This window comes from Rana temporaria, chromosome 4, assembly GCF_905171775.1.
Source record: "Rana temporaria chromosome 4, aRanTem1.1, whole genome shotgun sequence".
NCBI classification, from domain to species: domain Eukaryota; kingdom Metazoa; phylum Chordata; class Amphibia; order Anura; family Ranidae; genus Rana; species Rana temporaria.
Genome location: NC_053492.1, coordinates 416,040,389 through 416,052,884, shown reverse-complemented (window position 1 = coordinate 416,052,884; position 12,496 = coordinate 416,040,389).

Here is a 12,496-nt window from a genome sequence, read left to right as displayed (position 1 = left end):
AGCGACAACAGGCGACGAGGCAACATCGGAAGAACAGAAGACCAGAAGACCCTGACGCCACAGAAGACCGCGCCGGCTGCCTGTTTGAAATCGAGCTAACACACAAACATAGCAGGCAGCCAGCGCTGAAGAAGAAGGCACCGGAGAGCTGCAGAAGAACCGGGGTTCGCCGAGTCAAGAGCGGAAGAGGGGAGAAGATGGAAGAAGCCCACCGGAGAGCGGAGAAGCCCCCCCGGAGAGCGGAGAAGACCCCCGGAGAGTGGAAGAAGACCCCCGGAGAGTGGAAGAAGAAGCCCCCCCGGAGTCCGGAGAAGACCCCCGGAGAGCGGAAGACCCCCGGAGAGCGGAAGACCCCCGGAGAGCGGAAGCAGAAACCCCCCCCGGAGAGCGGAAGACCCCCGGAGAGTGGAAGAAGAAGCCCCCCCTGGTAATTGAGCTAATAACGAAGACAGGGGGGGCGTCCGGAGCAGAATAATAAAATATTTTAAAAAGCCTTGTGTTGTGTGTTTATTAACTTTTACTTTTTGCCTCCAGGTGAATGGATAGGGGTACGATGTACCCCATATCCATTCACTTAGGGTGGGGGGCCGGTATCTGGGGGCCCCCTTATTAAAGGGGACTCCCAGATTCCGATAAGCCTCCGCCCGCAGACCCCGACAACCAATGGCAAGGGTTGTCGGGAAGAGGTCCTGTCCTCATCAACATGGGGACAGGGTGCTCTGGGGTGGGGGGGCCCGCAGTGCGCCCCCCTGCCCCAGAGCACCCAACCCCCCCATGTTGAGGGCACGCGGCCTGGCACGGCTCAGGGGGGGGGGGGGCGCTCGCTCGTCCCCACTCCCTTCCTGGCCGGCCGGGTAGCGTGCTTTGGATACGGGTCTGGTATGGATTGTAGGGGGACCCCCTACGTCAATTTTTCGGCGTAGGGGGGGTCCCCTTACAACCCATACCAGACCTAAGGGCCTGGTATGCTCCTGGGGGGGAACCCATGCCGGTTTTGTTTTTTACAAATTGCCGTGGAGTTCTCCCTCGGGAAAGCATACCAAATGCCGTCGCTGCAATGGGCCTTTACAAGGTGTGACTAACTACACTTTGTAAAACGAGCCCTAATTTTACACTTGCAAAATAACACTTACGGCGCAAAAAAGAAGCTAGAAAGCTTTGTGGATCGCCTTAAGTGCTAATTTGCATACTAGCAACGGCATTTCGACTCGAAATGCCCCCAGCGGCGGATGCGGTACTGCATCCTAAAATTAGGCAGTGTAAATCAATTACACATGCCGGATCTTCTGTGTAACTTTGGAAAAAGCCCTTTGAGGATCGTTTCCAAAGTTACACACAGACTGAACAGCACTTAAGTCGGAGTATCTCTTTTGAGGATCTGGCCCTATAACTTTTGCGCAAACCAATCACTTTGCGCTTATTGTAAACAATTTTACTAAAAAATATGTAGAAAAATATGTATCAGCCTAAACTGAGAAAAAATTGGCTTTTTGTAAAAAATAAATAAAAAAATTGGAGATATTTATTATAGCAAACAGTACAAAATATAGCTTTTTTTCAAAAATGTCGCTCTGTTTTTGTTTATAGCGCAAAAAATAAAAACCGCAGAGGTGATCAAATTCCATCAAAAGAAAGCTCTATTTGTGGGAATAAAAAGGACATCAATTTTGTTTGGGAGCCACTTGTACGACCGTGCAATTGTCAGTTAAAGCGACGCAGTGCCGAATCGCAAAAAGTGCTCTGGTCTTTGGCCAGCCAAATAGTTCAGGGCTGAAGTGGTTTGACACTCATTTAGATGGGTGATTATGCCTGTCCTCTATTCAGGGCCACTGACAGATGCATAGCTCCCAACTGTCTCTGATTGCGATGGACTGTCCCTGTCATTTGTCCCTCATGTTGGTCTATACAGTTGTATATAAAATGCACTATTTATCTTTCAAAAGGTGTTTCCCAGTCCTAAACCTTTCATCCAAATTCTAAATAGCTACATTTGTAAATTTTAAAAGCCAATATAAAGGAATAGTAGTGGTAAAAAAAAAAAAGCCCTTGTGGATTTAACTACCGTATTTATCGGCGTATACCGCGCACTTTTTTGCCCTGAAAATCAGGGCAAAATAGTGGGTGTGCGCGATATACGCCGATACCCGCTTTCCCGCGCCGAGTTTGAATACTGTGCCGGCATATACCGAGCGCAGTACACTCGTGTATAGTCGGGCAGGCTCGGCTCCTCTCGCGCTCACTTCCTGGACGTACAGGACGTGAGCGCGAGAGGAGCCGAGCCTGCCCGACTATACATGAGTGTACTGCGCCGGCATATACCGAGCACAGTACACTCATGTATAGTCGGGCAGGCTCGGCTCCTCTCGCGCTCACGTCCTGTACATCCAGGACGTGAGCGCGAGAGGAGCCGAGCCTGCTCGACTATACACGAGTGTACTGCGCTCGATATATGCCGGTGCAGTATTCAAACTCGGTGCGGGAAAGCGGGGATCGAGCGGGGAGGACGCCGCAGAAGGACGCCGGACCCGACGAAGAGGACACCCGAAGCCGCAGACGGACGCCGGACCCGACGAGGCCGCCGATGGACGCCGCGCAAGACACCAAAACTGTAAGTACAAAAATCTTTTTTCCACAGGAATGCGGGTCCACTTTAGGGGTGCGCGCTATACGCCGGAGCGCGCAATACCCCGATAAATACGGTAATCTTTTTTTTTCTTTTTTTTTTAGTTAATTCTCCTTTAAGGGGGAATGGCAGTGGGGGCATGTCCTACGCCTACATACTTTTGCTTGTAGGTGTCCCTCATTCCCATCTCAAAATGTTGGGAGGTATGCAGATGTGTGTGTGTGCATTTACCTTGGTGCTTTTGTACAGGCTGCCTGTTATACTCACTGTGGAACCTAAGGGTTTAATCCACTGCATTGTGTAAAAAGCTGTTTGATCTCCCCTTCTTCCACTGACTCCACCACAGGTCCGGATAATACAGAGTTACTGGAGTCTGTCTGCACATGCTGAGTTTGGTGTGTTATGCTAGAGAGATTTTTCTTCTTGGGAGAGTGCATATGATCAGCACAGGGCCAATCAGCACTCTCCAGACAGAGGGTCAGGAGTCCTGAATTATGATAGGATAGATAGTGCAGTGTCAAAACTCCTCCTACAAGCTTTAACCAGACACTGTTAGAATTCATAAAATTTCTATATACTGCTAATGAGAAAATGTATTTAGCAGGTTATATTTACTAAAAAGAATGAATTTCCATGCTTTGTGTACTGTGGGAGACCAGATATATTAAATGCAGGGTCCTGGGTTTAGTAACACTTTAAGGACTTTTTCATGGTAATTTGCTGCTGTACAAACTACTCCTAGCAATGGCACATTTAAATCATCTATCCTACCTCTCCCACTGAGAGCAGGAACAGTCTCACACTCTTTCAGATGACCACAAGTCCAAAATCCTTCTCTTAACATGGTTGTAAACCCTTACATATGCACAGTGAAGTGTCTAGCCTTAGGTGATACACAGAGATGAAACAGATCTTCCTACATAAATTGTACCTATTTATCTGTAGCCATCTGTTCTGTACAGCTTTCTACGACACATAGATGACAATTATTTTTTTGGCAGCACAAAGCAGAATGTGGGGATCTGGCATCACACCCACTGCAGAGCTAGAGCACAGAGCCAAGTGTAATCTGAGAGCTGACTGAAGGGAAGGGACACGTGGCATCCCCCACTTTTCACAGGCTCTGGGAAACATAGAGCTGAGGGTATAAGTCATCTGCTGTGTGCTGGAGTGGAGGTGTGCCATCACCCTGGAGGAGGAAGTGTCAGCTTAAAGGGGTTGTAAAGGTAAAAAATGTTTTCCCTAAATAGCTTCCTTTACCTTAGTGCAGTCCTCCTTCACTTACCTCATCCTTCTATTTTGCTTTCAAATGTCCTTATTTCTTCTGAGAAATCCTCACTTCTAGGTAGATTCACACACATTGGCCTAACTTTAGGGCGGCCTAGCCTAGCCTGTTTAGGCTACACCGCGGTAATTTATTTAGGCTAGTAGTGATTCACAATCTACTTACCTGCTAATCTACGGCGGCGCAGCCTAAAACGAGCGGGCGTAAGGGCGCCTAATTCAAATTGCTTGGAGGGGGGCGTGTTGTATGGAAATAAGGCTTGACCTCACGTTTTTCGAAGTTTTTTGACACTGTGCATGCGCCGGGCGACTACATTTCCCAGTGCGCATTGCGGCTAAGTACGCCGTACGGGCCTATTGATTTCGACGTGGACGTAAACGACGTAACTCCCGATTCGCGGACGACTTACGCAAACGACGCAAAAATTTCGAACCTCGCGGCGGGAACGGCGGCCAGACTTTAACATTGTTATTCCACCTCATAGGTGGAATAACTTTAGGCCACCTAAAGCCTTACGGAAACTACGTAATTAGACGGCGTAGGCCTGGCGTACGTTCGTGAATCGGCGCATCCCCTCATTTACATAATCTATGCCGGCCGCAAAGGAAGCGCCATCTAGCGGCCATCAAAAACATTGCAAGCTAAGATAGAACGGCGCAAGCTGGCCTATCTTAGCTTTGTTTAAGCGTATCTCTGTTTGAGCATACGCTTAAACAAACGCCAGCGTAGATTCAGAGTTAGGTCGGCTTATCTACTGATAAGCCGGCCTAACTCTTTGTGAATCTACCTATTCACATTCTTCTTTCTGTAATTACACACAGTAATGCAAAGCTTTCTCCCTGGTGTGGAGAAAGCCTGTTGAGGGGGGAGGGGGCGAGCAGGAGTGTCAGGACACTCTCTACTTTGCAGATAGAGAAAGGAGCTGTGTGTTTGTGGTCGTCCTGACACTCCTGCTCGCCCCCTTCTCCCTCAAGAGGCTTTCTCCACACCAGGGAGAAAGCCTCGCATTACTGTGTGTATTTACAGACAGAAGAACAGGAAGTGAGTATTTCTCAGAAGAAATAAGGACATTTAAAAGCAAAATCGAAGGATGAGGTAAGTGAAGGAGGACTGCACTAAGGTAAAGGAAGCTATTTAGGGAAAAATGTTTTACCTTTACAACCTCTTTAATGGTCCCCTACAATGTTAAAGGTGGGATCCCTTTTGGCTCCCTTGGAACATGGCTTCCTTATTTTAAGGTTCTGGAATAAAAGATGGTAAGATCTAATTTTGCACCACTATCAGCAGGGCCGGATTAACAATGGGGCTGATGGAGCTGCAGCTCCAGGCCCCTTTCTCAAGATAGGCCCATTTGCCCAAAAAAAAAAAAAAAAAAAATTTTTTTTTTTTTTTTTTTAAGATTTTTTTTTTCTAAGATCGAATTTGGGGGGTTGTAGCTCGATGACTAGAGGTCACAGAAACCCCACATTTGGGGACATTTGGGGGTAGGCATGGGAAGAGCTACCCCACAACTGGTTAAAATATGGGACGGCTATCATTTATGGTTCCGGAGATACGGGCCTGCTTGCACAGCCTGTCAGAAGCTACATTCAGAGCGGCCAATATAAATACAAGCTGACACTGCAGCAGACTGATAGGATCACAGGGCTTATAATAATTATTTGTATATTACTCATGGTAATTAACCCCTTGCCACCCAGGCCAATTCTGACACTTCTCTACTACATGTAAAAATCATCATTTGTTTTTTGCTAGAAAATTACTCTATGGTGGTCTTTGCACTTTTTATGTTGCACGGTATAGAGCTGCACGATTCTGGCTAAAATGAGAATTGCAATTTTTTTGCTTAGAAGATAGATCACAATTCTCTCACGATTCTTGCGGCGTAACATCATCTTTCACGTTAAAAAAAAAAAAAAATGGGCTAACTTCACTGTTTTGTTTTTATGGTTTTTATTATTCATTGAAGTGGGAAAATGCAGTGTGACATAACATATTTCAGCAATAGCCATTGTATTCCCGAGAGTCTCTGCTAAAATATATATAATGTTTGGCAGTTCCAAGTAATTTTCTAGCAAATAATATTGCTTTCTAACTTAAGAAACAAGTGTTGGACTTTAAGTGGTTAAATTTAGTTACAATGTTAGTTACAATGTTTTATTTTGTTTACAAACTTCGCAGACTGCCCAGATTTGTTCTTTACACACAGAAGTGTATCCCTTTGATCTAAGAAGGAAGTGTCAGTTACAATGTTTCCTGTTAAAAACTTGGCAGACTGCCCGGATATTTTCTTTTGACAGCTGAAAGTCTCTCCACTTGTTATATGAAAGAATCAGCAAACTCTGCATTGAAGATCGTCAGGGGGGTTGAATCGAGATCACGATTTTTTTAACGATTAATTGTGCAGTTCTAGCACGGTATTTGCGCAGCAATTTTTCAAACATGTTTTTTTGGAAAAAAATGTTTCATTCATTAAAAAAACAGTTAGTTAAGTTAGCACAATTTTTTTTTGGTATCCTAAGCGATGCTTTACATTTTTTTAGGTTACAACGATCGTGGCGTAACCTGTGTGTATCTGGCTCTGATACTACCAGTGCCTACCCAGCCACTGACTAGTATCTCTCCCCAGCCTGTCCCCACACACCCTCTCACCTGCTGACCTGTGGATGGGGGAATCACTCCTGCAGTGTTATTGTGTTCTGCCAGTGCGTACAATGATCAGTGTTGCTAACTTTAGCTGGCAGCACTGATTGTTTTAAGAAAAAAAAACAGGCTGGTTGTACTCAAGTTGATTAATAGATTGACTTGTGTAAAACCAGCTAGCCCATACATAGATTGACTATGGCTGGTCTCTGCATAATTGGCGTAATTTCAATCCATGTATGACCCGCTTAACCACTACTCAGTCCCTAAATATCCTTCCACTCCTGTACATAGTGCTCACTGTCATACTCTCCACACTCCTCTCCTGTACATAGTGCCCACTGTCATACTCTCCACACTTCTCTCCTATACATAGTACCCACTGTCATACCCTACACACTCCTCTCCTGTACATAGTGCCCACTGTCATACCCTCCACACTCCTCTCCTATACATAGCGCCCACTGTCATACCCTTCACACTCCTCTCCTGTACATAGTGCCTGCTGTCATACACTTCTCTCCTGTACTTAGTGCCCACTGTCGCACCCTCCACACTCCTCTCCTGTACATACTGCTCACTGTCATACCCTCCACACTCCTCTCCTATACATAGTGCCCACTGTCATACCCTCCACACTCCTCTCCTATACATAGTGTTCACTGTCATACCCTCCACACTCCTCTCCTATACATAGAGCCCACTATCATACCGTCTACATTCCTCTCCTGTACATACTGCCCACTGTCATACCCTCCACACTCCTCTCCTGTACATACTGCCCCATCATACCCTCCACACTTCTCTCTGGTACGTACTACCCTCTGTCATACCCCCTCACTCTTCCTGTACATACTGCCCATTGTCATACCCTTCACACTCCTCTCCTGTACATAGTGCTTTTTTCCGTACCCTTTGTACTCCTCTCCTGTACATAGTGCCCACTGTTAGACCCTCCACATTCCTCTCCCTCACCTGCACATACTTCCCACTTATATACCGTCCATACTCCTCCCCTATGTCGCTTACCCACAAAAACAGTTCTTTAAAATTATACTGAATATCCTCAATGTTACCAGCTCTAGAATGGACACACTTTTCTTAGTTCAACTAAAGGAAATCTCAGTTCTCATATTTGTTCTGCCCCATTATTAGTACTCCTTTAATTTTGTGATTACTACTATGATGTATAGAGGAACATCGGGGATCTCAGCTACTCTAAATATAGCACTTATATAAAAAAGTGGCCTTGAAAATATTTTTTTAATGTTGGCAACTATGCACTTAGGCACTGCCCAAGGGCCACCGTCCACCGGGTCAGTAGGGGGCCCCATGAGAGGCTCCTGGGATCCTGTGATAATAAAGCGGTAGTAAACTTTCCTGACATTACTACTTTTTAGAGGCCCTGGGGTAGGTTATGCCACAACGTACAAGTATGCACAGCATATTAGCACATTAGTGTACACTTCAATTTTCAGACTGAGCCCTCCAGTGCTGCGATGAATCAGGCGGGGCCTGGACACTTCCATCTTCACCCGGTCTTCCTTCTGGGTTCTGTGCCTTTGGTCACTTGCCTTGGCTGGGCTGCGTTCATGTCATTCCCACGCATTTATTTATTATTTATTACACCCCATTCACACCTCCGCGACAAAACGCCCGACGCCGGCCGCTCGTGCCGCTGGAGGGGAGAATTCCCATTGCTGTCTATGAGATGGTTCACATCTCATAGACGCCGTACACCTGCGGCATGAAAAAAAGTCCTGGACCCTTTTTTTCAGGCGGCATTGGCGTTCGGCCATACAAAGCAATAGGAAGGATTTGTAAAAAAAAAGTTACACTATTCGCGGCAAAATACGCCGCGTACGCGGCGTTACTTGTCGCGGAGGTGTGAATGCAGCCTAAAAGGCCCCACCAAAATCCTCAGCACCAGGCCCATGATGTTCTTAATCTGGCCCTGACTATCAGGATGGTTTTTAAGGGTGCAAAGGGTAATACTGTGGCAAAATAAATTGTGTCCTTATCATTTCGCTCATCCCTAATGCTAGCTATCCTCGCACATTATTTTTCTTGCACTGACTTATGACGTGTACCTTTTAGCTTTCTTCCTATGTCAGCTGTGCAATTTAATTGCCTTTCTGCTCCAAGCTGAGAGTCCACAGTGCTGGCTTTTTCAAAAATAAATAATGATAATTAACACAATGGGTCTCCTAAGTATTGTCATCCCTGGTGAAACATGATGATGCAGGATCTTCAGACTTGCATGTTCCTCACTTTGTTGCTTAGGTAAAACAAGCCTTTGCTTGGCTTTGAAAAAATAAATTGTTTGATAATCACTTCTAGAGAGAGAAAAAACTGCTTTTGTTGCTCTTAATAAGATGGTTATTTCAGCAGCTATGAGCTCAGAAATGAATTATCCACTGTGGACCAATATCAGTGTAAATTTCTGCCATGGGTCAGCATATTGCTAGTTCTTGAATGGCTTTATCATTCCATTTTTCTTTGTAAAGTAATGACACCAAAGTTACACATAATGAAATGTCATCTTACCCCCTGATTGTGTCAAGAAATATGACTGCATTTCTTTTAGTTTGTCCGTGCCATTTAATATGTTAATGACTCCCTAGGAAGCAGAGACTAGGTGAGGAAAAATAACAGTAAGCCCTTGACAGATGAAACTGTAAGCATCTTTCATCCTGAAGAGTGGGCCATTTAAACTCATTTTATAGAGAACTAACATGCCTGACCTGGTCATTGTATTTTAGGTGGCATCACAGCAGGAAAATATGTTTGTAAAGCAGGTGAAAATGCTCTGGTAAAGATGGATCGCAGGTAAATATAAAAAAAACAAAGTCCTATGGTTTCATCAAAAAAATTAATCTAGTTGTAAATCTTTAGAAATGAAATATGAACAAAGCATATCCATCTCAAGTGTGTACTTGTTTTAATTAAGAGCACTCAAGCCTCGTACACACAGCCGATTTTCCCAACGGGAAAACTGTGAGGAGAGCTTTTGGCTGGGAGTCCCAGCCTTGTGTATGTTCCTCACAGTTTTTCCGACAGGAAAACTACCCAAAAACTGCCAAAACCAGCTCTCTTTTTTCCCGCCGGGAAAGCCGGCAGACTTTTGCCCGGCGGTTTTTGGCAGTTTTCCTATGTGAAATACTGTGATGGAGCATATACACGGCCGGTATTCCCGACCAACGCAGTTTCCTGTCGGAAAAACTGGCCGTGTTTAGAGGGAAAGACTGCCCAAGCAGGTTCTCGGTTTTCAGCCTCATACACACGCTCGGTTTTCTCGGCAAGAGCCAGCAAGAAAACTGCTGGCAGAGCTTTCTTGTCGAGTAAACCGAGCGTGTGTACGAGGCTTTCAGGTTTCTCGTCTGGAAATCTGGCCAGAATCTCAATGAGAAAAATAGAGATCCTGCTCTCTATTTTCTCATCGAGATTCTTGTCGACCTGTTTCCAGACGAGAAACCTGAGAGTGTGTATACTTACCTGTCGCCGTGGAAACCCACGCATGCTCGAAATTACTTTGACGCATGCTCGGTAGCTTCCACGGCATAGGTTGGGTGAAGCAAGATGGTGGCAATGGCATTGAATGTGACGAGCGCATGCTCGTCGTACATGATGACGTCACCGCGTTCTTGCCTTTCAAAAGAACCGCAGTTCTTTTGAAAGGACTGTGTGTACACTCGGGTGGCAAGAGATTCTTGGCAAGAATCTCGTCAGGAAAAACAAAGTTTTTTCCTGACGAGATTCTGGCCCGTGTGTACGAGGCCTTCCCCTCGGGATTTCCGAGGGGAACTTTTCCTGTCGGAAATCCTGCACGTGTGAACGGGGCATCAGCGTCACTTTTGTCTGCTGCTCCCTTCCTCTACTATCAGTATGAATCATTACTGACAAGATTTCCTGACACTGAGAGAAAAATGGTGACAGGGGAGGAAGCTCCAGCTGATTGACAGCCTCTGCTCTGTTACTATGTGCTGTGTGACAGGGGGAATGTCCCTTCTCTTCAATCAGCTCTCAGAGCTCTCCTCACTGAGCTCTGCAGAGTGTAACTTCAGCTCTCCACCCCCTCTTTTCTGATTTCTCAGATATGCTGTAAAATTCAAGATGTCGAGAAGAGAAGACTGAAGATAGACAGGTACAACGTACAGTAGCTCACAAAAGTGAGTACACCCTATTTTATTATATCTTTTTATGTGACAACACTGAAGAAATTACACTTTGCTACAATGTAAAGTAGTAAGTGTACAGCTTGTATAAGTGTCATTTTGCTGTCCCCTGGAAATAACTCAACACACAGCCATTAATGTCTAAACCACTGGCAACAAAAGTGAGTACACCCCTTAGTGAAAATGTCCAAATTTGGCCCAAAGTGTCAATATTTTGTGTGGCCACCATTATTTTCCAGCACTGCCTTAACCCTCTTGGGCTCGAGTTCACCAGAGCTTCACAGGTTGTCCTCTTCTACTCCTCCATGATGAATTCACAAAGCTGGTGGATGTTAGAGACCTTGCACTTCTCCATGTATGGAACTTCAATGGAGAAAAAACACGCATGCTCAGAATCAAGTCAACACATGCTCGGAAGCACTAAACTTAATTTTTGTCTTATGTGTTGTATGTTACCACGTTTTTGACTGTCGGAATTTGGTGTGACCGTGTGTATGCAAGACAGCTTGAGCGGAATTCCATTGGAAAAACCCATCTGAGTTTATTCCGACGGAAAAAATGATCGTGTGTACAGGTATAACTCATTCACATAGGCAGGGGTGGGATCTGGGAGCTTCTTTGTTAAAGGGGGCTTCTAGATTCCGAATAAGTCCCCCACTGCACACCCCCAAAACCACTGCCCAGGGTTGTGGGGAAGAGGCTTTTGTCTCCATCAACATGTGGGTCAAGTACTTTGTTTTGAGGGGGCAGAGCCTCCCTGCTCTAAAGCACCCCTCCATGTTTAGAGCATGTGGCCTGGAATGGTTTAGGAAATGGTGTTCACATGTTCCCTCCGTTTCCTAACCTGCCAGGTTGCTTGCTCAGATTAGGGTCTGGTATGGATTTTGGGAGGCTCCACACCATTTTTTGCCAATTTTTTTATTGCAGGCAATTCTTGTCTTTACATTCAGCTGTCAGCTGGGAATGTTCCTTAACAGACAGCTATACACATTTTTTTATGGAGAAAAACAAAGACAGAAATACAAAAAGCATGTAATAACACATCAAAGATGCAACAATTGCGTTTTTAAGTTTATTACACACAAAATGCAGTCTGATGTGGGAAGAAAGTCCCTGATCCTTTCTAAAAATGCACTGGCTGAAGCATGTGACCTCTTCCCATGGTGCAGTGCTTAGACTTGATTGACCAATTGCCAGGCCTAAACTCCACCTGATGAGGGGGAGGAAAGGCTTATTAGCAGGTTATTGAATCATGCGCTTGGAAGCTTGTTGTATGCAGAGAATACTTTACTTTCATGGATTAGCATTGCATGTCTTACATTAAACAGGACAGTACAAGTACACACTTAGATACCGAAGGTACATCCAGTGATTATATTACCACAGATAATAATGCTGCAGTGCCACCTGCTGGATAGAAAGGTATAATGTACGCATATGCAATTAGCGTACCTCCAGCTGTTGCAAAACTACAAGTCCCATATGGCACAGCAAGACTCTGACAGCCATAAGCATGACACCCAGAGGCAAAGGGATGATAGGACTTGTAGTTTTGCAACAGCTGGACGTCCGCTAATTACATATACCTAGTATGATGCATGTATATATAGTTTGCAATATAAAAAGCTACATGCTGTTGCATTTCCAACACCCCTTCTCAACAGCATGTGCTTTGTCAAATTATATTCAGCTTTTTCTGGAAATAGCTATGACGTTCCATCAATAAAGGCTTGGTGAGTGCATCAGCAGTCATCTCCTTTGATGGGTAGT